The 24,836-nt window shown below is 39.4% G+C and overlaps 1 long non-coding RNA gene across 1 annotated transcript in view; it reads left to right on the top strand.

Annotated features, from left to right (window-relative positions):
• The window catches only part of LOC115069473, a 68,144-nt gene that overhangs the window by 15,925 nt on the left and 27,383 nt on the right, over window positions 1-24,836 (top strand). The window contains exons 2-3 of the long non-coding RNA XR_003848742.1: window positions 2,328-2,486; window positions 10,009-10,200. This is a non-coding gene — a long non-coding RNA (uncharacterized LOC115069473). The remainder of the gene's footprint in view (window positions 1-2,327; window positions 2,487-10,008; window positions 10,201-24,836) is intronic.

Here is a 24,836-nt window from a genome sequence, read left to right on the forward strand (position 1 = left end):
CCTTTGCACGTGATTTGTTTTTCTTTTGCTGATTTCAGTATTCTTTGTTTTGTACATTTAGTGTTTTTACTATGATACGTCTTGTGGAGTTTCCTTTCTGATAGGTCCTGTCTGGTGTTGTATATGCTTCTTGTATTTGTATGGGCATGTCTTTCTTTAATTTTGGGAAATTTTCTTCCATGATCCTGTTGAGGGTCTGGTCCATGCCATTATCTTGGGATTCTTCTCCTTCCTGCATGCCTATGATTCTTAAGTTTGGTCTTTTTATGGTGTCACACAATTCGTGCATATTCCATTCTTCTGATTTCTTAAATTTTTCATAATCTTTGCTTGAGTGGTCTAGTTAGTCCCCTTTATCTTCCAGTCTTCATATTCTGTTTTCCATTTTGTTCATCCTATTGGTGAGGTTTTCTCCTGTTGTTTCTAATTGTTTTACTGAGTGTTTCACTTCCTCCTTCATTTTAGCTTGAGGATTCTTCAATATTTCTTGCTCTTTTCTGAATTCATTCAGAAGTTTATCCCTATCTTCCTTCAGTTCTTTGATTTCTTTGTATGTTCTTTAAATTCACTGAATTCTTTTACCATGTTTATAATTGTTCTTTTGAGGTCCATGTCCTGCATTATTTCTAGGGGGTTCTCATTGTACTCCTCTAGAGGACTATTGGTATTTGGTGGGGATATGTTATTTTGGTTTTTCATGTTATTTTTAATCTGCAACTCTGCCATGTGAATTTCTTTCATAGTTTCTGATTCTTGTGTGAGAGTCAAACCTTCAAGCTTAAGTCTGCTTATTTTTGTAAACTTCATGAAAGGCTGGTTTATCTAGGCTTCTGGTTCTCTCTTTTGATTTTATATTGGCGAGGCGGGATTGCTTTTGTCTTCAGGAGTTCCCACAGAGGCCCAAGTCAGATGAGGATCAGATGCTCTCAGGCTTTCTCCTAAGGTCTGGATTCCTTCAGGATAGATTTTGTCCTCAGGAATTTGGGGGTTGGAGTGGCCTGGGAGCCGGGCCCAGGAAAGATGCTGGTCTAGGGCAGCTTGTGGTGGTGCCACCCAGAGATGTGGAGGTGCCACCCAGAGAGGCTCCTGGGGACTGCAGAGAGGAACTGGGTTGGTCTGGATGCAAAGGATCAGGAAGAAGAAAGGTCAGCCACAGCGCCCAGGAAAGAGGCCAGTGGGTAGTGCAGGCCCGGGGAAGTAGAGGGAGGTGAGGGCGGGGCCAGGCCCAGAGTGCTCCTGGGAACCCGAGTAGAAACTGAGTTTGTCTGGATGCAAAGATCAGGAAGCAGTGATGGTTCCCCAGGTGTCTGGGGTGCCAAGACAAGGAATGGGACAGGATCCAGCCTAGGAGAAGAGATGGGCAGGGGAGATGGGAAGGTGAATGAGGCTGGGGGAGTCAAGGCACGGAGGGCACGATCACTTACCCTGGAGAGAGGTCTGTGGATCGTGTAGGCCCAGGGAAGCAGAGGAAGGTGAGGTCTCACTTTTTTTTCTGTCAGTTATTCTACTGTTTAGAATGACTTTCAAGCATTTATACTGACATATTGTCTAATGTTCTTAAGAGGAAGAAGGTGAAATGTGCCTTATGGGAAAAATGCATGTTCGGTAAAGCTTCATTTAGGCATGAGGTTTGAGGTTTGATGCTGTTAGCTGTGAGGTCAATATGAATCAACTAATATATAAATAGAAATACGCAAAGAACAATGTTATGTGTTAATTGACCCATGAAAATATTGTGACTAGAGGCCTAAAGGAACCCAACCATGTATCTCTTCCAGGAGAAATACTTCAATATTTGCTACATCTGTGTTTGTGGTAACTTTGTTGAGTTCAGTTATCACAAATGCTATAAACTAACTGCATCCTGAACATTCCTTGTTAGATCAATTTCAAGTAACCAATAGTGATATAATTTTGAATAATATTTGTTTTTATATTAAATTTCCTTATCTGTGACTCCTAATGATTTTAGAATGCTAATTGAATCTTCCAGCTTTGTCTTTGTATTAGCTGTGTGATGCCTGAAAATTTCACTAGAGATCTTGTAATAAAATTCTGCAAACTAGGTGGCTTAAATAAGGTGACTTGCTGCTTCAAAGATGCTAGAAGCCGAGATCAAGATTTCAATAGAGCCACACTCCCTCAGAAAACTTTAGAAAAATCCTTTAAAAAATTTCCTTTTTCTATCTTTTGGTAGTCAGCCATCCCTGGAATCCCTCGATTGTAAATGCATCACTCTTATCTTTATTGTGGCATTGTGTGTGGTGCTCTTTTTGGGGGTGTGTGAAATTTTGTACTTCTTATCTGACATAATCATGTTGTTTTAGGTAGTCTCATATGATGACCATGGTGATAACTCGATCAGATTAAGGAACAGCTTGAGAACTGATGGATCATTGCTTCTGGTTGGGTCTGTGAGGGTGTTTCCAGAGGAGATTTGGGTGTAAGCTGCTGAATTGAATGGGGAAGATCTGTCCTCGATGTGGGTGAGTGTCATTCAATTGGCTGGTTGAGGTTGGGGTGGAACAAAATGCAAAAAAAAAAGCAAATTCTCTCTACTTCTCCAACAGTGACTCTTGAGTCTACAACTCCAAGTTTTCTGGTCTTTGGCCTCTGAGGTTTGTACCAACAGCTTGCTTGGTTATAAAACCTTTGATCTTTGGCTGAGTTATACCACAGGCCTCTGTGCTTTTGAAACCTTTGGGCTGGGATTGAGCCATGCAGCTGACATTTCAGAGTCTTATGCTTATAGTTGGCCTGTTGTGGTATTGTTTAACCTCCACGCTGGCATGAGCCAAATCCCTTAATAAATTCCCTCTCATAGCTTTAGCTCTGTCTGTACTTTATTGTTTCTGACTATCCAGGGAGCCTTGAATGAAGCCTTAATTTTTATTTGAGCATATCTTCAAAAATCCACTTTTCAATAAGGTCACATTCACAGGTACTTGTGAGGGAATTAGAGCTTCAACACATCTTTTGAGGAAGTACAATTCAACCCATAAGAGCAAGCTACTTAAAACTTCTGTACATCAGTTTCCTCTGTAAAAACAGTAAAGTATCATTATCAAAGGACTATTGTATGAAATTGGTTAATATTACCAGCTAATAATATATGAAAAATACCAGGAACTGTCTGACTCAAATAAGGATTTTATGTATTGATCTGATCTAATTATATTTATCTTGCCATTTTGCTGAATTCTCATTCATTTCAGTAAGTTTTTCTGTACATTCTTTAAATAGATTAAATAAGACCATTGTATAGAAATGCAGTTTTGTGTTTCCTAATTTTTATACATTTTAGTTCACTTATTATTACCATGCTATTATAAGACTTCCAGTAATGCTGAGTAGAAGTTATGGCACTAGGATAGTCAGAGAGAAACTGTAGACTGCTTTGTTTGTACTTTAACTGGGAATTATCCTATAATTTTATCATTAAATATAATGATTGTTACAGGCTTATAATATTATTTCTGAAGAAAATCTATTTCTAGTCATAAATTCAATTGAATTTTTGCAATTTTCATACAATATAATTTGATGGTACTTAGATACCCTCCCCTATCCAAACCTTCCCCACATATAGACACATATAAAATGTACTCTCATATATATACAAAATGTGGCCTATAAAGTCTGATTTGCATCAACAAATGTCCTTCAGCATGGATCCATCCACAGGGTCCATCCATCGAGAGTCCCATCCCTATAAGACACTGTCTTTCCTCCTCTAAGCAGTCATCATTTGCCAAAAGTTCCTTATGTTGTATTGGGATTTCTTACCCACTTACCCGTGTTGAGGCTGGAATTTTGCTGGTTTGAGCTTGCATGGGACTTGTACATGCTGTCACCATTGCTGAGAGTTCATAGGAGTAACTGACCAGCTATCTGTAAGACTGTTTCCTTTACCACCTCTGGCTCTTACAGTCTTTCTGTTTCCTCTTCTGCAATGATCCCTGAGCCTTGGGAGGCAGAGATTTAAAATACATGTCCTATTTAGGGGTAAGCAGTCTGTGACCTCTTGTTCTCTGAACATTGGTCAGTTGTGAGTTTCTATGTTAATAACCATTTGCTGCATAAGCAAACTGCTCTGAGGAGAGTTGAGAGATGCATTCATCCTATGTGTAGAGGTTGCATTGAAGATCTGTCACTTAGGGTTAAATGTCTCACAGACACTTATGCTCTGCATTTGACCAGTTCTGGAACTCTGTAATAGTCTCCATCTGTTGCAAAAAGAAGTTTCTTTGTTGAAGCATGAAACATACATTTGTCTATAAATATGATGATGCATATTTTGAAAAAAGTAAGAAATTATGTTGGTCTAAGGATGTGGCAAAAGTAGGTTTATCTCTATGATCTGTGATTTCTCTAACCACGTGTATTTGGCTAGTTTACAGTGCTGCACATGAGTTCTTTCCCACCGAACAGGCCTTAATCCCAATTAGACAACTGTTGATTACACTCAAGATAAAAGTTCCACTACTGTACAAATAGTGATAGTTTGCTGGTCCAGTCATTGTTTATTAGGCTTCACAGCTGAGTAGGACCATTGATTGGTTTTCTCCTTTGACAGGTTGCATAGTATCCACTGATAACATGAGAGCTAGCCTTCAGCAATTGACTCATCCTACTATAGGGATACTTGCACAGCCATGTCTGTTGCTGTTCTTTTCACAGTAGCTAAGAAATGGAAACAACCTAAGTGTCACTCAACGATGAACGGATAATGAAAATGTGATGCATTTATGCAATGGAGTTCTATCAGTGGTAAAGAAAAATGAAATCATGAAATTTGCAGATGGATCTAGAAACCATTATAGTAAGTGAAGTAGCACAGACTCAGAAAAACAAATGGTGTTTGTTTTCTCTAATTTGTTTATATTGGTTCCAAATCCCTAGATGTGAGTATATACCATGATGTAACTTCAGGAGCCAGGAAAGTGGAAAGGAACCATGGGAATAAAGGAGAAGAAGGAGCTTGAGAGAGGGGGATAGTAGAAGACAGGTGTTATTAAGGGGGAAATGTGGGAAAAGGGGGTACTTTAACTGAGGAGGGAGTATGGCCAGTTATACAGGAGGAGTGCTAGGAGAGATAAATAATGCTTACATGATATAAAAAACCAGGGGGAAATGTATTAGTTCAAAAGCCTCCTGAAAAATGCACATATAGTAAATATTTGAGTGCATGTGTATAGCTGAAGGCTACATAACAAAAAAACTCAGTGCCAGGCAGGAGAAACCTCCCTTTGAGTTGTTGGGCAGGGTAGTCCAAGAGATTTCCCAAATAACACGTGCTATTGCCATAGCCCTTGATTGCCTCCCAGAACTTGAAGGTAAGACCCTATTACTGAAGACAGGCTACATTTTGAACACAGGACTTGGAGCAAATGAACCTGAAATTGAGCTGGAAGTCTCCTCCATGATGACTAGCTCTCATGGTATCAGAGGATACTATGTAAGCTGCCAAAGGGGGAAACCAACCATTTGGTTTACTCAGCTGTAAAGCCTGAAAAACAACAATGACTGGCACAGCAAACTATCATTATTGATGCAGTAATGGCACTTTTATCTTGGGGGATAATCAACAGCTGTCTAATTGGAATTAAGCCCTGCTCAATGGGAGGGAACTCATGTGTGGTACTGTAAATATAGCCAAATACACATGACTGAAGAACTCATAGATCCTAGAAAAAATTCTACACATCCCTAGACCAATGTAACATCTTACAGTATTCTAAATATGCATCCTCATACGTATAGACAAGTATACCTTTCACACCTCAAAGAAGTTTCTTTTGCAAAGATGGAGACTGTTACAGAGTTCCAGAACTGGTTAAATGAAGAGAATAAGTGACTGTGGGATGCTTAACCTTAAGTGACACATCTTCAATGCAACCTCTACATACCGGATGAATGCATGTCTCAACTCTCACCAGAGAAGTTTCCTTATGTAGCAGATGGTGATCAACAGAGAAATTCAGACGTCTTTTAAATTAACTTTGGGGGGAGCATTACTTTTGCTTAATCTGCTGAGAATATTATATGGTTTTATTTCCTTCTTCATATTAAGTTGAAGAGATAGAAATGGAACAGCAAATGAATTTCAGACTGTGGAAACAGAGAAGGAAGCACAAAAGAGCATTGGGATGACTGTTTGCCTTCATTTCTTTGAAAGTATAAAATGGTGGGTGTGGAGAACTAGCTTAAAGTTGATGATAACATAGTACAATCAATAATAGTTAACATTAAAGTAACTCTTGCCACTAAATCCCTCCAAAACCAGAACTAAACGGCATATATTTCATTTCATGGTTTATAAGGTTATTAGTCCATGAACTAAACCAAAGCACCAGGATCAATAAGAAAAAACAAAACAAGACATTGAAATAATGAAGGGAAAGTGTCCCTTACACTTCATTAGCTGTTTTTCTCATTGTTGTGACAAAGTACTTGACTGCAACAACCTAAGGGAGAAAACTTTTATTCTGACACAGAGTTTGAAGGTCTCATCTATTGCCTGTCAGGAAGGTGTGGTAACAGGAGTGTAAAACAGCTGGTCACATTGCTCTGGCAGTCAGGAAGCGGAGAGAGAAGAATGTTGGTGCAGCTCAGCTGGCCTTTCTGCTCCCTTCTCAGTAAAATTCTTTTTCACATTGATTGATTGATTGATTGCGTGCGTGCGTGAGTGCGTGTGTGTGTGTGTGTGTGTGTGTGTGTGTGTGTGTGTGCGTGTGTGCATGCACATGCCACAAGGCATGTGTGTAGGCCAGAGAACATTTGTGACAGTCAGTTTGGTGGGTTCCAGGGATTGAACTCATGCTGTCAGGCTTGGTGGCAAATCCTCTTACCAGCTGAGCCATCTTGCTGTCCCTCTTTTCTCCTCTTTTATTAAGTCGGGGCATTCAGTTTATATTTAGGCTGGGTCTTCCATCCTCAGTTAAATCCCAGTATATTTAACAAATCCTCAGAGACATATACGTGGGGGGATCTCCCAGATGATCCTTAAATCCAGTCAAGTGGACAATGAGGACAAACCATCAAGCACTTTGTCCATGGGATGATGTGATTCCAATTTCATTCTTCATCACGAAGTTGTTCAAAATGGATTGTTGGAATTCAGTCTATGATAGTGCATAGATTCTCTGGTGAGCCAACTGGTCTCCACTGGTTCAGGCTCTTTCTCTGAATCAATTCTTTTTCCTTCTTTCTTGTAATCAAATAAGTTTTATTGTTTTCTGAAAATTTACAGCACTGGGACAAATCGACTTTTGCAGATATGAACTAGGTAAAAACTTGGCTCAAATCCACATAAATCATCCTAAAACCTGTTTGTCCTAAGTGTTTGGAAAACCTACATAAATCATTCTAAAACCTGTTTGTCCCAAGTGTTTGGACAGGCTTTGGGGTGAATCTGTCTCTTTAGATTCGAACTAGGTCCTGGCCTGGCACTCATCTTTTGATTCTATCATCTATGAGTGTAACTTGTTTACACTTTGTGGGCTACAAGATGCAGAGAAGAAGAAAGGAGGTTACAGCAACAGATTAATTTCAGAGTGTCTCTGAAGTGAGAACATCTTGTTGTTGTTTTTTTTTTAAAAAAACTTTGTTACTTCTGAGCTATTAGTCTCAGTTGTTGGCAGCAAAATTATTCCTGACTGAAGGCTCTAAGTGCAAAAACCAGAAGGTAATTTGGGTTTGTATATAGCCCAACTTGGGGCCTCCTTCTGTAAATCCCATTGAAAAAGGGATATTTTTACTTGCTCAGCTACTTGTTTCTCAAGTTCTTAAAGTGACTACCAGGAGTAAGTACCTGGGGAAAGCTGTAAGTGATAGATTCTTCCTCCCTTGTCCCTCCCTTCTTCCACCAATGCACATTCTAGTGTCCAGTGAACACGTAGGAGACAGATGGGTCAACAGTTTTAGTTTCTACTACTTAATGAGTGCTCAATAAATGATGATGATGATTAGTGTGTATATTATGTGTGTGTGCGTGTGTGTGTGGTTATATGCACGTGTGTGGATGAGCAGGCACAGAGGTCAGAGGAAGATGTCTGAAGTACTGCTCTGTCACTTACCTTATTCCCTTGAGACAGTCTCTCGCTGAACCTGGAGCTAGGCTGGCAGCCAGCAGACTCTAGTGATCCTCCTGTCTGTGCTTCTCCCCAAGTGCTGGGATCACAGGACTGAGTGGCTATGCCTGGCTTTTATGTAGGTGGTAGAGATTTTCACGCAAGTACTCATGCTTACACAGCAAGTGCTCTTACCCACTATGACAGCTTCCAAGCCTAGTAAGTGATTATTATTATTATTATTATTTTCGTAATGAGATAAATACAAGTTTGAGTGTCATTTGTTATCATGTTGGGGCGAGCACTGTAAAGGGAAACTTAATCTTGATGCCTTCTTCTTGTGATTAGAGATTAGATTGCATTAATATGGATAAAAATGGATATTTATTATATCCAATTTCTAGTGGCATTCCTGTAGGAACTGTGAAACAAAATCTGCCTGAGTGACTGGATTCAGACAGGATGAAATGCAGCAATAGGCATTTGAAGACTGTATAAAAGGTTAATGGGTTACTATTTAAATAACATATATAAAGATTTTTTCCCCACTTTTGAGGTCTGCTTTCTCTAAATTCACACATAAATTCCTTTTTATAATGGGTAAGCTGCCTTTCTTAGCTGCGTACTGTCATTCCTAAACAATCCTAGAGCTAAAAATTTTAAGTGCTGTCACCTAAAATTGCTAAACAGAACTTACTCTTTAATTTGTCTGTCACTCTTTTTGTCATTTCCTTTGCACTTTATGTTGAGGCATTGGTTCAACTGTCATATCTCAAGTCCTTTAAAGTATAAAGAGAAAGCCCTAATTCACTCTTGTGATGGCCAGAAAGGTCACCTCCAGCTGCCTAGTGTTCATTGACCTAAAACTTTGGGGTAAATCCTGCTGACAAAGTACAAGTTAAATACTGTGTTAGCTTTTCATCACTAAGTGAAATACCTGAGATAGTTAATTTATACAGAGCAAAAGCCCGTTACCGTTTGTGGTTTTGGAGGTTCTGGTTCCTGATCAGTTAGGCCTGGGGTAAGATAATACATTATGATGGGATCACATGGCAGGGCAAAGCCATGTGCTTCAGGATCAGGGAGAAAGAGAGAAAGAAGAACTTCCTGGGCTCCTAAAATCTTCAAGGGCATGCACCAATGACCTAAGGACCTCCCATGGGACCTCACCTCCTACAAGCTTCATCGCCCAAGTAGCATCACCCTGGGGACCAAGCCTTTAACACATGGAGACACTTATTAAAATCATAGCAAGTAGCAAACTCTCTTTCTAGATGGATGGTCTATCAAGTAATAACTGCCACTAAATGACAAAGACTAGAAAAATGAGAAGGAAAGGATGGCGGTAGGTTTAAATTAGTCATCTTCATGCATATTGAGACTCTACTTAACAAATGACCCGAAGTAGCACAATGTCTCAAAGAAGTGAATGGACAGCTGTTACCAAAAGATGTAAAGAACATGTACAATGGGTAGGAGACATCAAAAAGACAAGTCTACTGACTGACTTTCCTCTGTCACGTATTTTCAACACAGGAAAGCATTTGTGGTAGGAATAATTGACCTTGGCCATCAACCCTTTCTCAGTCCCTGAACATGTAGTTTGTGTGGGCAGCTTATTGATTTAGGCATGAGGTGCTATTTGGATTCTGTGTTTATGTTTAATCTGTTACGTTAGAGTCTGCTCAAGGATGTGCTCCTTCATTTGTGGAAGGAGAAAGATGCAACAGAAATATCCTGTAACCTCTCAAGGGATTAAAATAGGGCCCCAGGAAATCAAAGAGTCAATTTCAGTTTAATCCTTCCACTCCTGTTATAAATCCTTTTAAATTACTGCAGAAATTTCTTGGGTGGGATTAGAAGGACAGAAAAACAAATCTCCTAGAATCTAATGGAATAACATTATTCCCCCCCCCCTTTTTTTTTTCCTAAACAGCTCCTATACCTATGGATGGAATGATGTATTAGTTACCTTTCGCCAGTGACCAAACAGTCGATTAAAGCAACTTAAGGAGAGAAAAATGTGTTCTGGTTCAGTTTGAGAATATGCAGTGGCAGGAGTCTGAGGCAGCTGGTCACATTGTTTTCCCAGTTTGGAAGCAGGAGATGGATAATTGCTGGCGCTCAGGTACCTTTTTCCTTTTTATTCAGTCTAGAACTTCAGCCCATAGAATGGTGCTACCAGTTAGGGTGAGTCTTTCTGCCTCAGTTAACCTAATCTAGAAGCTCCCTTACAGATGTGCCCAGAGAGCCTAGGTGATTCTATATCCCATCAAGTTGATAGTGTTCACCATCAGAGGTGGGGACACCACCACCACTTTAAATGTTGCTGTTGCTGTCAGTTCACACACCATGCAGCTCTCCAGCCTGGCAAAGGGGATGCTTACTTTCCTCTTATCTGTATCCTGCCCTGGAATAAGGCCACAAAGCATATTTGATTTGTGCTGTTTCTTACAGAGCCATTAATAACACAGGGCTTTGTTCTATGCAGTCCTGATCACAAAATTCTTTTATCTATGGCTTTTTCTCTGGACCCCAGTGAGGAATTAGGGTCCATCTTGGTATTCTAGATCACGTTGTCTTAAAATTTCTCCTCCATACCCTGCTCCTAAGTAAGCTACTTAGCTTGGCCCTTGGGCCTTCTTGACTCTTTGCCCACACTGCCTGTAAGGATGTGGGGTCCTTGTCTTCTACTTGAAGTCTTCATGATGGAAGATGAGGGGTAAGAGGTTATTGAGGTTTATCTCCAGTCCACTTTCTATGAGTCAAAGAGAGTGCCAGGAAGGATTTTACTGCATGTCTTTATTTAATCTTCACAGTCAGTTGAACTAGATTTAGAATCACCTAGGCTGAGAAGTACCCGGTAACTCTGGGTACTTCTGTGAGGGCATTTCCAGAGGAAGGCCCCCAATGAATGAGGGGCGCTCTGCCATGGATGTGGGTGGCACCATCCTATGGGCTGTTGACCATGACGTGAATACTCCTCTTCTGCCCATTCCTGCTGTCATGATGTATGTAGACGTGAGCTGCTCTGCCTTACCTTCCTCATCATGAGGGACTGAATCCTCTAAAACCAGTAGCTAACATGAACTATTCCTCCCTTAAGTTGCCTATGTCAGTTATCTTGGCTAAAAAGTAATTAATATAGTGCTAATCTCAGATCTCTGACCCAGGACCTGTGCACCAAAAATGGCTGTTAATGTTTTTAGCTTTTCAAATACATTTGACATTTTTTTTGTAACAGGGTCTTCCCATAGCCCCAGCTGGCCTAAAACTCACTGTGTAAACCAGGCTGGCCTTGATCTCACAGAGATTCACTTGCCTCTGCATCCCAAGTGCTGGGACTAAGGGCATGTACCACCACACTAGGCAAATTTGACATTTAAAGTAAAACCATCTTTGAAATAATATTAGAAGTTTGAGGTCAGTTAAATATTTTAAATACTTTATCTACTGGTTCATCATTTTTCTTAGGATGTGGGTGAAGTCTTACAAATGTGAACAAGGTGATTTTTCAGGTCTTTAATGGAACACTAGAGAAGACATGACTGCCTGTTGAAAACTTATTTTCTGGACTACTATGTAAGCACTGATTTTGTTTGTCTTTCTATGGCTTGAGTGTGTCCCCCTCCCCAAATTCCATGTGTAGAGACCTTACTATTTCAATGTGACTGTTGGGAGGCTTCACTTTTGTGTTTGGATCATGGCATCAGACTCCGTCTTTTGGGAATAGGTGAACTATCTAAGGAATTAGACCTCCTTTCTCTCAAACTTGTCTTCTCTCTCCTTTTCTGATTGTTGCATGTTAACAGGCAGCTCGAGACCCTCCCAAGTTGTGAGCCCCTCATCTTGGTCTTCCAAACTGTGGATCCCTGCATCAAGACCCCTTTACTTTATGAATCACAGTGTTGGGTATTGCATTACGATAATTGAAGCAGACCATGTAGAAACTTGTGTAACTACAGATGATCTCTGCTGCTTCGTCATGTTTGCCCCGGGACACAGGAACCCCATCCATTTCTCACTCTCAAGCCTGTGTGAGGAACTAATATTTTTTTCTGACTGGCTTCCTTTCTCTCCTCTCTGAATTTAGTTAAGGTCCATTTTAGGAACTTGTGCCTACAGTTTAAAAAACTACTGACGAGAGGCTCTGCTCTACTATATAATTCACAAGTCAGAACTCTGTGTCCCAGGTGCTTTCTGAGTACCAACAGAGTGCTTTAATTTATACATTGAAGTCTTCATTTTGTTCTTCAACCTTTTGGACTTGTGTGGTACATTTACCAAGTGAGATTCTAAGAGTTCTTATATGGGCATTGTGTGGTGTGGTTTTTAACAGAGAACATTAATAAACTCACACTTAATAACTACACTAAAAGCCACTTCCATCTGGATTTACTGGCAGTAAAAAGAGACATTACAGAACTTTGGGAATTTGATCAAGGCGCCGAATACTAATCTTGGATTACAAGACTGTGGAATCTAGCTGCTCAAACATGGGAAGACAGAGCAATCAAGGACAGGCTTTTGGTAAAAGCACTGCAGTGTGGATTAGTAACTAATGTGCTGAGTGTACTTCATAATAAACTACCTCATAATGGATTGCTTTTGATGGCTGAATTGGCAGTGAGACCTAGCATGGCTTCCTTGACTCAATTCTTCAATGTTCCTTGCTAGATTTATTGGGTTAAACTAAAATGGACCTATTATTATAGAACTATTATTTTAACTTGTTTATAAAGCATAATTAATTTAAAAACATTGATTGATAAAGATTGCAAAAATTAAATGGAAATTGGCAATGACACAAAAAGAAATTATAAAACAAGGTCATTAAAGGCAAACGTGGCATAATCTACTTTGGTGGTAAGTAAGCAGCTTTCAGTAGGAAAAACATTTCAAAACTCAACCAATGCTTTCATCCAAGAGGATGTTGGACGTGAGTGTTGTGTGTTTATTATATGTAGATAACACAGATGACAGTCTAAAAATAGTCATGTGTTTTAGAAATAAGCAGCAAAAACTTACAATTTGCATCAATTCTAAAGGCAGGAATTACAAGTAGACAAGAAGTAAACACTCAGGACATTGAGACAATACCCCATTTGTGATGTTCTCGAGTCTAGTGCTCTCAGCATTTTTTCAGAAATTGAATATAAATCCCAGGAGAATCCCTCAGAACACATGGAGAATGGCAGACCCAAATAGACTATTTCTTAGAAAAGTGAGTTTATCTTCCCAATCTTTGTTTCAACCTTAAGGAAATTGCACTTATTTATGTTTTCATAGGGCATTCCTTTCTCAGAAGGAGGATATTCAAGAGTCATTCTGGAGTTAAGCTAATGTGAGAAATGTGTCCTTTATCATTTGTCTTCAGAGTTCCTTAATCCTTACTCCCAGGTAATAAGAATCTTGCACACATATCGAGGCTTACATGTCACAAAAGCTTTTTGTTTTTAATATTATAATGCTATTCACTATTTTAAAAAGCTCATATAAAATATTACCATATTTTATTAGCATATTTGCATAGAAAAATATGACACTGGCGTCATTGTGGAGAGAATAAAGCCTTGGGTATTCCTCACAAGGGAGCCTCTTGCTCACACACACTATTTCACTTGCCCCTAAAACAACCTTGGGAGCACTTGCAAACTGCAGTTTCTACAAAGCTTCATCCTCACACCTCATCCCCCTCTGCCTTCATCACCACACAGTTGAGAGTCTACTGTATCTCAGCTACTTCAGGGACACGAATGAGTTCCTAACGCTGACCACTGTGAGAGTAAAGACAAAAGATGTAGATGTAAAACACGTAGAAGGGACTGGAGTGTGGAGTGTTTGATTATTAGAAAAAAAATGGAGGACTAAGGAGATAGAGGATGGAAGATGCTGCTGGGTGAAATAGGAAGGTGATGTTGGGGCAAACTTTGAAGGAGGTATCTGCGTAGAGAGCATTCTGGGACAGTGTATGCAACAGTCACGGGGAAATGCAAGGTGGCTGGTAGAGCTGGAGCAGAGTAAAGAGAAAAAAAATAGCATAGACCAAATAGCATAGGCCATTAGAGCAAGGTCTTTGTCCCACCCCCCAAGGGAAGTGGGGAGCCACTATAGGACTTGAGCAGAGGGGTGCCACAATCTCACTTGGGTTTGAAGGGTGTCATCCAGTAGTTGTTTTGAGATGGACTATAAAGGGTAAGATGTGCTGGGAGTCCAGTCAGGAGGCTAAGGCAAGAGTCCAGGAAAGGGGAAAGTAATGTGAAAGTAAGGGGTAGTAGATAAAATGAGGCATGAACAAAACCTCTTAACATGTTCTGAATGCAGAACTAAGAGAAAAAAGTCAGGAGAGAAAGACGTGTGTAAATGACACTGAGGGTTTGGGGCTTTTGGGTGTGTGAGTGGATGAAGCGTGCACAGAAATGACATTCAGCTGCCATAAACTGAAATGAGGTAGGGTCAGGGATCAGGTTTGGGGAAGAGCTTAGGAGTTCCAAGATAGTTTGTATAAAGTTTTCTGTATCTATTAGATACATCTAAGTCAACTGTTGAACAGGCAGGAGGAATTTGAATACGGAGTTTGGGAGACAAATCTGGAGTAGGTCTGTACCTTTGGCAACTGCCACAGTGTTGATGGCATTTGAAGCTCAGAGTTGGGCAAGATGACCAAAGACATGAGCATTAAAAGAGATGATAGATCCAAGGCCCCAGAGCATCTTCGTGCTGTAGTCTTCAAGTACATCATCTTAGGAATCAGTGCAATGGAAATAGTGACAAAATGTTATGAAGGAAACCCTGTGTAGGTCTGAAGTAAGAGAAACCAGGGCAAGCCTCTGGCAGAAGTAATACCTTCAAGGACACTTGAGGGCTAAGGAGCTAGCCTCGAAAAAGGAGAAGTTAAGAGAAGAGAGCCAGGCCAGAAAGGTAGCCCCAACAGGTAACAGAGGACAGGCTGGGGTCCAGGGTGTTTGATGACCAGAATGTGGGTAAGTGAGGGAAGAACTTGGGATGTACGTGGAAGGTAATCTAAATGAGGCAGGAGAGGAAAGGCAGGGACTGTACTAAAAGATTCATGTGAAAACCCAACTTAGGAGCAACCAGAAGCCTTTCAAGATGCTAAGAAGAAAGACTGTAGAACAATGAATTAAATCAGCTCCCTGGAAATAATAATGAAGTGTTTCAAGAAGAGCGCAAAGGAAATTTCTGCTTAAAATCTGTATCAAGGACCTGAGAGAAGGGCAGGTGAACGGCTATTGATGGTTAATGTCAGTTGTCAACTTGACAATGTAGAATCACCTGGAAGACGATTCTGGACATGCCTATGTGGGAGTGTCTTAATGTGGGAAGACCCATCTTAACTGTGAGTAGTACCATTCCCTGGGCAGGGGATCCTGGACTGTGTAAAGTAGAGAAAGTGAGCAGAGTTACATGCATCCATCGTTGTTCTCTGTTCCTGATGTGGATGAAGTGTGACCAGCTCCTTTAAGCTCCTGCTGCTGTGATGTCCCCCTAGGGGAGATGCAAACCTGGAGCTGTAAGTCAAAATAAACCCTTTCTTCTTCACGTTGCTTTTGTTAGGTTATTCTGCCACAGCAACAGGAAAAGAAACTGATGCAATGCTATTGTCACAAAACAGGCTTATGGGATCTGATGCTTTAAGTCAAAACAAGGTGGACTCATAAGTAATATCTAATAGTATAATCATTTTATTTTGAAAATGAAATCATAAGAGGTTGGAGAGAAATAATAGAAACCGGATATGGTGGGCCTGATGGTATAACTTTCATATTGAGCATTGTGAGAGCCCTCTTTAGATTGGGAGAAAGAATATAACCAGGACTGTAAAATAATGAGTAAAATGGTAAAGAGCAGGTGGCTGGCTGTGTTTGTCCTGCGTTGCAGTGATAGAGCAGGTCACAGCTAATGAGTGGTGACAAGCTGTTTTCTATGTACTTTGAGTCCAAAAGAGGAAGAGGCTTCTGCAAAGGATTTAGCAGAGACAGGAGGAAGGGTTGTTTTGACATGGTAATGTGTTACAGTGGATTTTGTGTTTGCCTTTTCTGAAAGACTTTAGAGGCTGGACAGAGTAAAGGTTAACAATGTCTAAAACAAGAAACTATGGGCAGTCTTGGTGTGTTTTCTGTTGGACTTATTAGTTGTAATTGCCCTTTTATTAGTCTTGTAGCCTGGCTATAATAAAGTACCATAGGATGGGTGGCTTAACTAACAGAAATATATTTTCTTACAGTGGAAGGCTAGGAGTCCAAGATCAGGGAATCAGCAGAAGCTGTTTCTTCTGTGGTTTCTCTCTTTAGTTTGCAGACAACTGTCTTTTTCCTGTGTCTTCACAAGGTCTTTTCTCTCTGTGTGTCTGTACCCTTCTCTCCTTTTCTTACAAAGATACCACATTGGGTCCCACTTTAATTAATTACGGTCTCTACTACAAATATAGGCACATCCCAAGCAATAGGGATTAGGTGTTCCATACATGGACTTTATGGGCACACAATTCAGTTCATAATAGCCCTCAGCTGGGAGCTTGTGCCAAGGCTCAGGCATAGAGGGGTGACAGGAGAGCTGATATTATAGAGTTGGCAGTATTTTGGAAGAAGTGTGACTTGGGGTTGTGTGGAGTGGCCAAGCAAGCAACAGTGCATTGCTCCAGGAATTCTATGTCCTCTCCTAACAGCACATTTAGATCTATAATGTGGAGCCTCATCTTGGGGTGGTACATGGAAAAGAAAGGGAAAGGGCATGATTCTGTTAGCCATTTTATCATGAGTATGATGGGTAGCTAATTCCGAATCAGAATATTGGGAAATCTGGGATTTCTTGACAACCATGGAATAAATACTGATAGAGAAACAACTTAAAGAAAAAAATAGCATGAGTTTACTGTTATAGTTTTGGCATCTTCTCCAAATTCTTATGTTGAAGTCCTATGCCTAGAAATGGTGGGTATTAGGCAGTGAGCCTTTTGGGAAACCATTAGGTCACGAGGACAGAATGCATAAAGGTCAGAGGATTATTTGCAAATAGTCTTTCCTTCTATCATGTGGGTCCTTGGGATTGAACTCGGGTCATCATGTTTGGTAACAAGGGCTTTACCTGCGAAGGCAGTTCACTGGCCTCCAAGGGGTCTTTATAAAAATGCAATGAAAAGGTACTATCTGGAAGTGGGCCGTCCTCTTTGGACACTGGCTCTGCTGGTGCCTTGATATTGTAGTTCCCAGTCTTCCAAAGCTGTGAAAAAGAAGTTTCCATTGTTTATGAGTTACCTGGTTTATTGTGCCTTCTTAGAACAACTTGGACAGACATTCATTCATTAAAAAAAACTGTTTTGAACAGACACATAATTCAATGAAATCCAATAGAAGACACAAACATGAGTGTGTAGAATTTCAGCCACCTGATAATTTGACAAAGTGTGCCAAGAACACACAATGGTGGGAAGAGCATCTTCAACAAATGGTGCTGGCAAAACTGGATCTCCACCTGTAGAAGAATGAAATTAGATCCTTATCTTTCACCCTGCACAAAAGTCACCTCCAAATGGATCAAAGACCTCGATATGAAACCTGATACTCTGAAACTGCTAGAAGAAAACATAGGCAGTTCCTACAAGATATAGGTAAAGGAAAGAACTTTCTAAATTGGACATGAGTTGCTCAGGCATTAAGGTCAACAATCAATAAATGGGACCTCATTAAATTGAAAAGCTACTGTACAGGAGAAAACAACAACAACATCAAGAACAACAAAGAAATTGAAGGCGAAAAACCACCGAGTGGGAGAAAATCTTCACCTGCTACATATCCAATAGAGGATTAATATCCAGAATATACAAAGAACTCAACAGGCAAAGAAACAAGAAAATACAAGACCCACTAAAAAGATGGGCTATGGACCTGAATAGAGACTTCTCAAAAGAAGAAATAAAAATAGCTAAAAAAAAACCTTTAAAAGTGTTAAACATCCTTAATAATTAGAAAGATGCAGATCAAAACCATTTTAAGATTTCATCTTACTGCAGTCAGACTTGCTAAGATCAAGAGAAGTAAAGACACCAAACGCTGGCAAGTATGTGGAGAGAGGGGAATGCTCATTCACTGCTGGTGGGATTGCAAACTTGCACAACCACTATGGAAAGCAGTCTGGAGAACTTTTGAAAAACTAAAGATGAACCTACCATAACCTGGTTATACCACTCCATGGCATATACCCAAAGGACTCGTCCTACTATAGAGATACCTGTACATCCATGTTTGTTGCTGCTCTTTTCACAATAGCTAAGAAATGGAAGCAACCTAAGTGTCCCTCAACTGACAAATGGATAATGAAAATGTGGCACATTGGAACTGAATGGAGTTCTACTCAGCAGTAAGGAAAGATGAAATCATGAAATTTGTAGGTAAATGAATGGAGCTAGAAACTGTTATAATAAGTGAAATAACGTAGGCTCAGAAAAGCAAGTAGTGTATGTTTTCCCTCATTTTCGAATCTTATGACAAATCCCTTATCTGTGAGTTTGTATCCTGATGTAATAGCAGAAGCCAGCAAGATGGAAAAGAAACACGGAGAGAAGCATACCATACACCACTCATCAAAGAACTTTGTTTTAGCAACAGATTGAAGCTATTACAGAATTCCACAATTGGTCACACACAAAGAATCTATGAGAGATGCCCAGCCTTAAGTGACACATCCACAGTGGAACCTTGCCACCTAAAGCTCATGAAACATAGCAGAACAGGGGATAGAGCGAATAGTAACACATCCCTCTACTTTCACCAGTCAAGCTTCCTCATACAATAGAGTGTGATGCACACAGAAGACCACAGCTGGCTAAGTTTTAGAGGAGCGATGCAGAGTGTGTGTCCCTGGATAGGACTCCTATATTAAATCTCACCCACTCATGGCTAGGGATCATTGTGGAAGAGGGGGTGGAAAGATTATAAGAGCCAGGGTTGTGCATGAACATAAGGAAACAGAGGCTTTCAGGCCACTGGGAACTTGCTCATATGAACTTGCAACAATGGTGACAGGCCATGCTGACTCAATCAGACAAAAACCCAGCATAGAATGAGGGAAATGGGCAGCAGGCCCCAACCTTAACCTAGGAACTATTGGCAACTGAGTACTGTTGGGTAAGGGAGAGTAAACCTTCTTTAAGGGAGTGACTCTAGATAGGATGACTAGACTTCAGTGGATGAACTTGCACCAAGGGACATCTGGGTACAAATGCTTGACCAGATAAAAAATATGACAGAATGCATGAAATTTAGTGGGGGGTCTTTGGGTGTGTGGATCGGAGAGGGGGTCTAAATTTGATTAGGATCTATCATATAAAATGTATAATACTCAATAAAATCTTAAAAGAAAAGAAAAACGTTGTTTTTGAGATTCTCCTTTGTGCTATGACCAACACAAAAAACTTGACTGGTTTCTGCTCTTTGAAGTTCTCTCTAGTGTAGAAAATAAATGATAAAGAAATAACACGTCTGATTTGTCCTATGAAATCACCCACAGGTAGGGAGGTAATAGGTTGAGCCAGGCCTGGGGAGCTACTTGAGATCAGGAGTGTTCCTCTGAAGAAGATGCCTTCTAGCTGAGATCTAAGGATAGCCTTATACTCCAATTTTTAGATCATCCCCAGTTACATGCCCCATGCTGGGTCAAATGTCTTCAATTAAGTTCTGACCTTCTCAAAAGTCTCCTTAAGGGGTAAAGGTTTTTTGGTTTTTTTTTTTTTTTTGGCACTTTACGACAGCTTATAAAGAGCTTAATAACCTTGCCACTAAAATTACAACTTTGACTCGCTTATAGGCATAATCTTTTATCAACACCTATTTGTTGCTATTTCAATGCATGGTAAGCTTGGTACCAAGGCCATTGTAATTCCTAGTGCAGGCTTAATAGGAAAAGAATCATTTCCAAAATAAAGTGTTCATAAACAATTTGCATATTCAACTGTAGGGGGAGTGAATATTCATAATAGGAAAAATTTCACTTTACAAAGTGAATCTAATAGTTACTAGGGATTTGGAAACTTAGAAATAGCTTATAAATATTGGTATATTACCAAGATTGCAAATTATTCTGTTATTAAATCATAAAAAGTCTCAACTTTTACTGCAATCAGGTTTTGAATGTTCAACATTCTCCTGCCATTTAACTAGAACACATTTTTTTCTAGATACAAATAGATGTATTAATTTCCATAAAAGTGTTATCTTTTTACAGTATATTTAGTTCAGATCCAGTTTCTATTTCCACTAAAATAATTGCTTATAATACATAGAGTCGATTTTATATGACTAATTAGAATAGTGTACGGGGAAAAATAGGTTTGCAGGTAATATTGAAATTAAATATGTTAATCTGTACCTCAGTGTGCACATTTTATATGAGCTTTAATTTGCCAAATAAATTATAGTTCTGTGTTTATAAGGTGCCCTTGAAAGAGTGTCCTATTTTTGAGTACTAATACCATGCGAGAAACAAATATACGAAGCTTTTAGCTATAGGCTATACTTGCATAAATTAAGGCAGGAGCTTTTGGTTGGTAAGTAGAGCTATGGTGTCTCAGCTTTTTAAAACACTCTGACTTGTTAACATGATTTTTTTTTACTATGGTTACTAATATTAAGATAATAAATAATATTTAGCTTCAATATTGCACCCTTCAGCCAGGGCATAAATTCATTTTGAATGCTGTGTTGAATTAATGTACAATAAACACACTGCAGTTTGCTATCAGGAATTCCCGATGAAATGCAGGAAGTGAGTTCTTTGCTTATGCATTGGCGCTGCCAGTCTTCTGTTTAATTTTAGCTATTTATAAAATTGCTCTGCTGACAGTCCTCTTTATTTTAATGCTATTGTTTTAAGGTTAACCAGAAATGGTCTGGTATGTTTCTTGAAGGAGGTTATAAGTGCTGAGGTAGGAATATAGGACCTAACAAAAATCCTTTGCGCTATTTTCTTCATGCAGTCAGGACGCTCAGCTGCCTAAACGGGAAAATCGTGTTGATGCTGTGGAGCAGGGGCCTGTAAAGCCACTGTGTGACCCAGGAGCTGTTGAGTGTCTCAGAAGGGAGTAGTTCACAAAGGAACTGCAAAGGAAAACAGGGTTGCTGATGGAAGTAGAAACTCATCACAATTACAGCAATCGTCAGCCTTGTCTGAGACAAATGACAAATATATTTAAAGTGTTCTCTTATTGCCTAATTCCATAGTTTCTTTTTGTATTTATTTAAATTAAAACCTATAGAATTTTGGATTTAAAAGAAGAAAGACTACGTTGAACTCTCCCGTAGCACCCAGGCTTGCCATTAAAGGGAGGAGGAGTCCAATATGGAAATAGCCAGGATTGCTCTGTAGTCCAGTCTATGCTGCCGTAACAGAATAATGGAGACTGGTAGGTTAGACAAGAGAAACTTATTTCTCACGGTTTTAGAGGCTCAAGTCTGGTATCAGGGTGCCAGTATGGTTAGGTTCTGGTGAAGACCCTCTTGTTTGCGGATGGCTGCCCTCTCCCTTTCCCTTTGTCTTCAAATGACAGAGAGAGGGAGCACACCCTCCAACCCCTATTGAATCAGAGCTCTACCCTGTGCTCTCATCTAACTTAATTACTTTTTTAAAGTCCCTGTTTTCAAGTACAATCACATTGAGGGTCCTGACTTCAACATAGGAATTTGTGAGGGAGGGGCAATTCACACTGTATGCTAAATTATTTAACATGGTTTTATTTATTAAAGATTTATTTTCTTGTTTTAAATTATTATGTGCATGTGTGCATTTGTATGGGGTATGTGCACATGAGTGGGGTGCCCTCATTGGCCAGAAGAGGGCATCAGAGCTTCTGGAGCTGGAGCTACAGGCAGTTGTGAGCTACCTGATGTGGATGCTGGGAACTGAACTCTGGTCCTCTGCAAGAGCAGCAAGTACTCTTAATTGCTGAGCCATCTCTCTAGCCCCTTAATATAAATTTTAAAACATGAACTCATAATGATTTGGGGGGCCAAAGACCCTTCTGGCAGTTTGGGAGTACCTGTGGACTCTCCCAGAATGAATTTTTTAGGGGTATAAAGCACAATATAGGATTAAAGGGAAGCAAAATATATGGAAAAACAATTAAGAAAAAGTTAAAACATTGTGATATAGAGCTACAAGTTCATTATTATGAGTCCATTATTAATACATTAAATAAAATCCTCCACCAGGGAGTCTAATAACTATAAGTTTGAAGTAATGATGGAGAAAAATGACATATTAAGATAGCTGTGGTAACTGCAGTATGATTTGAACATTTTCTGTGATTTCTACTGGAGATGAGGTCATAGACATGGCTGATACCATTGTGAGTAGATTCAAACATTCATAGTGGAAATATGCAAATTTTAAATTTTGTTTCTGTTCTTGTCTACATTTAAAGGCTCTTAATTCTGTGCATGGACCCTGTGAAGAAGCCCATAAGAGTGGTCACTTTTTAAAAAAATATTTTTAATTTATTGCTTGAGAATTTCATACATGTATATAATATATTTTGATCATATCCACATTTTAGTCTGTTTTAGGATTTTAGCAATGCTTTGTGCATAAAATGATATTGGCTATTATTATACTTAATAATAGAGAACTGTTCATTATTTTTGTTATAGAAGAATTTGGTTTTAAATAATATTTTAAAAATTGTGGGTTTCAGCTGAAGATGAATGGGCTACTAATTACTATAAGATAGACTTAAAATGGGGAAATTATTTTAACAAGTACTTCTACTGATGAAGGGATTATTACAACATGAGAATCCATTTTAAGATTCACTTGCTAAACTCAGACACACTTCTTTTCCCCACAACTGACTGATTTAAGAAAACTATATATTTTGTGGGCATTACTAAAATTCCCATCAAGAAAAAATAAATCTGTATTTGGTCCATGTGAAATAGCGCATGTATGATTTTTCTCTCTCAGTAGTTTCTGAGTTTGGTTCTTTCAAATAAGGAGGATATATAAAAAAGCAAAAACTGTTTTCTTTCCTGGAGATAAACAGGCCAACCTGAAATGGAGGCCAAGTCTTGGGGAAGCATGGTTGGAATGTTGAGAAGTTCTCTTTCAGTGAAGCAGAGAGCTGCCTTTGGCTATAAGATACCCAGCTACCTTAAGGGGCAGAAGGCTGATGACTGAGTCTGTAAAGAAGTACCTTAATCCCACAGGTATGTTCAGGCTGGAGTTTCCTTTAGTGAAATATGGAGATGAGATCCGTGAAGGAAATGCATCCAGAAGTGCTTGGACCAAACCGGAAGACACAGCACCTTTTCAGTGAAATGGGCATTTAGTATTTTGACTTCTCATACTTTGCTCCTGACCCCAGAGTCACAAAGCATATTGACTTCCTCATTTGTATTTATCCTTTTAGCTATTCCATCATCCTATAGAAGAACCTATAATTATAATAATGATTATTTGTATGGCACATTAAACTTCCTTAAATAATGTATCTTAATTATGCTTACTGATCAGGTGATAAAATTTAAACTCCAGAGATTTAGCAGCTTTCCAAAACCAAAAAAGTAGGATGTTGTGGTTCTAGGACTAGAGTCTAAGTCATCTGTCTCCAAATCCCATATTCTTTGGAATAGAATCTATGGTTTTGTTAAAGAAACACTCAAAGTAACAGACAATGATTAATAAGAAATCATTTAAAATTTCATTAACTACTAAATCTAGAACCTGTTAACTAAAGATTATGGGGTGAGAACAGGCATGTTGTGGGCTTTGAATTTGTGGTTTGTTACACTGGGAACTGAAGAAAAGTGTTATTTGAACATTTCAGTGATAATAATCCTATGTCAATAACAAAGAATTTTCCCAGGCTAAAGGAAAATTTATCTTCCCAATTAATAGCTAGAACTCTACCAGGAGTGCCAAATCTTTTGACATTGTGACATGACGCTGTCATGTTTGTGTTCAAGAACCACACAATCAAGTTACAAAAAATGCCAAAAAAATCTTGTAAGACTTCAAGGAAGTTTATGATTTACTGTTGGACTGCATTTATAGCCATTCTTGTCCACATGTAGTCTACTCAACAGACCTGCCTGCTAGGTCCTTGTTTCAACTGACAGTGACCTATGTCTCATTTGGATGCATTAAGATCAATTTTTTTTAACTTTTTAAAAAAATTTTATTTATTATTTTTATTTCATGTGTGTGTGTGTGTATTGCCTGCATGTAGGTAAGTGCACCCGTGTCGTGCAATGCCTCTGGAGGTCAGAAGAGGCTGTCGGATCCCCTGGAACTGGAGTTACAGACAGTCATTAGCTGCCATGTGGGTGTGGGATTCGAACCAGGCCTTCTGCAAGAACAACCAGTGTTCTTAACTTCTTAGCTATCTCTCCGGCCCCCATATTTTTTTAAAAAATTTATGTGTATGAATGTTTTTGCCTGCATGTATGTAAGTGCTCCCATGCTGTGCAGTGCCTGTGGAGGCCAGAAGAGGGTGTGGGATCCCCTGGAACTGGAGTTATAGAAGGTTGTTTGCTACCATGTGGGTGCTGAGAACTGAACCCAGGTCCTCTGCAAGAGCAGCCAGTGCTCAGTTAACCACTGAGCCATCTCTCTAGCCCCAAGAAATTACTTCAATAAAGTCAATAAATACACTAATTGCTTAATTATCAGAGTCCCAACATGATGGATAACGTGCTAGGCATCTGTATTATGTCATAAGCAAGCATAGTTTCTGCCAATGAACTTAGAGTTAAG

The sequence above is a fragment of the Nannospalax galili genome, unplaced genomic scaffold (assembly GCF_000622305.1).
Source record: "Nannospalax galili isolate Female #2095 unplaced genomic scaffold, S.galili_v1.0 scaffold153, whole genome shotgun sequence".
In the NCBI taxonomy this organism is placed as follows: Eukaryota; Metazoa; Chordata; class Mammalia; order Rodentia; family Spalacidae; genus Nannospalax; species Nannospalax galili.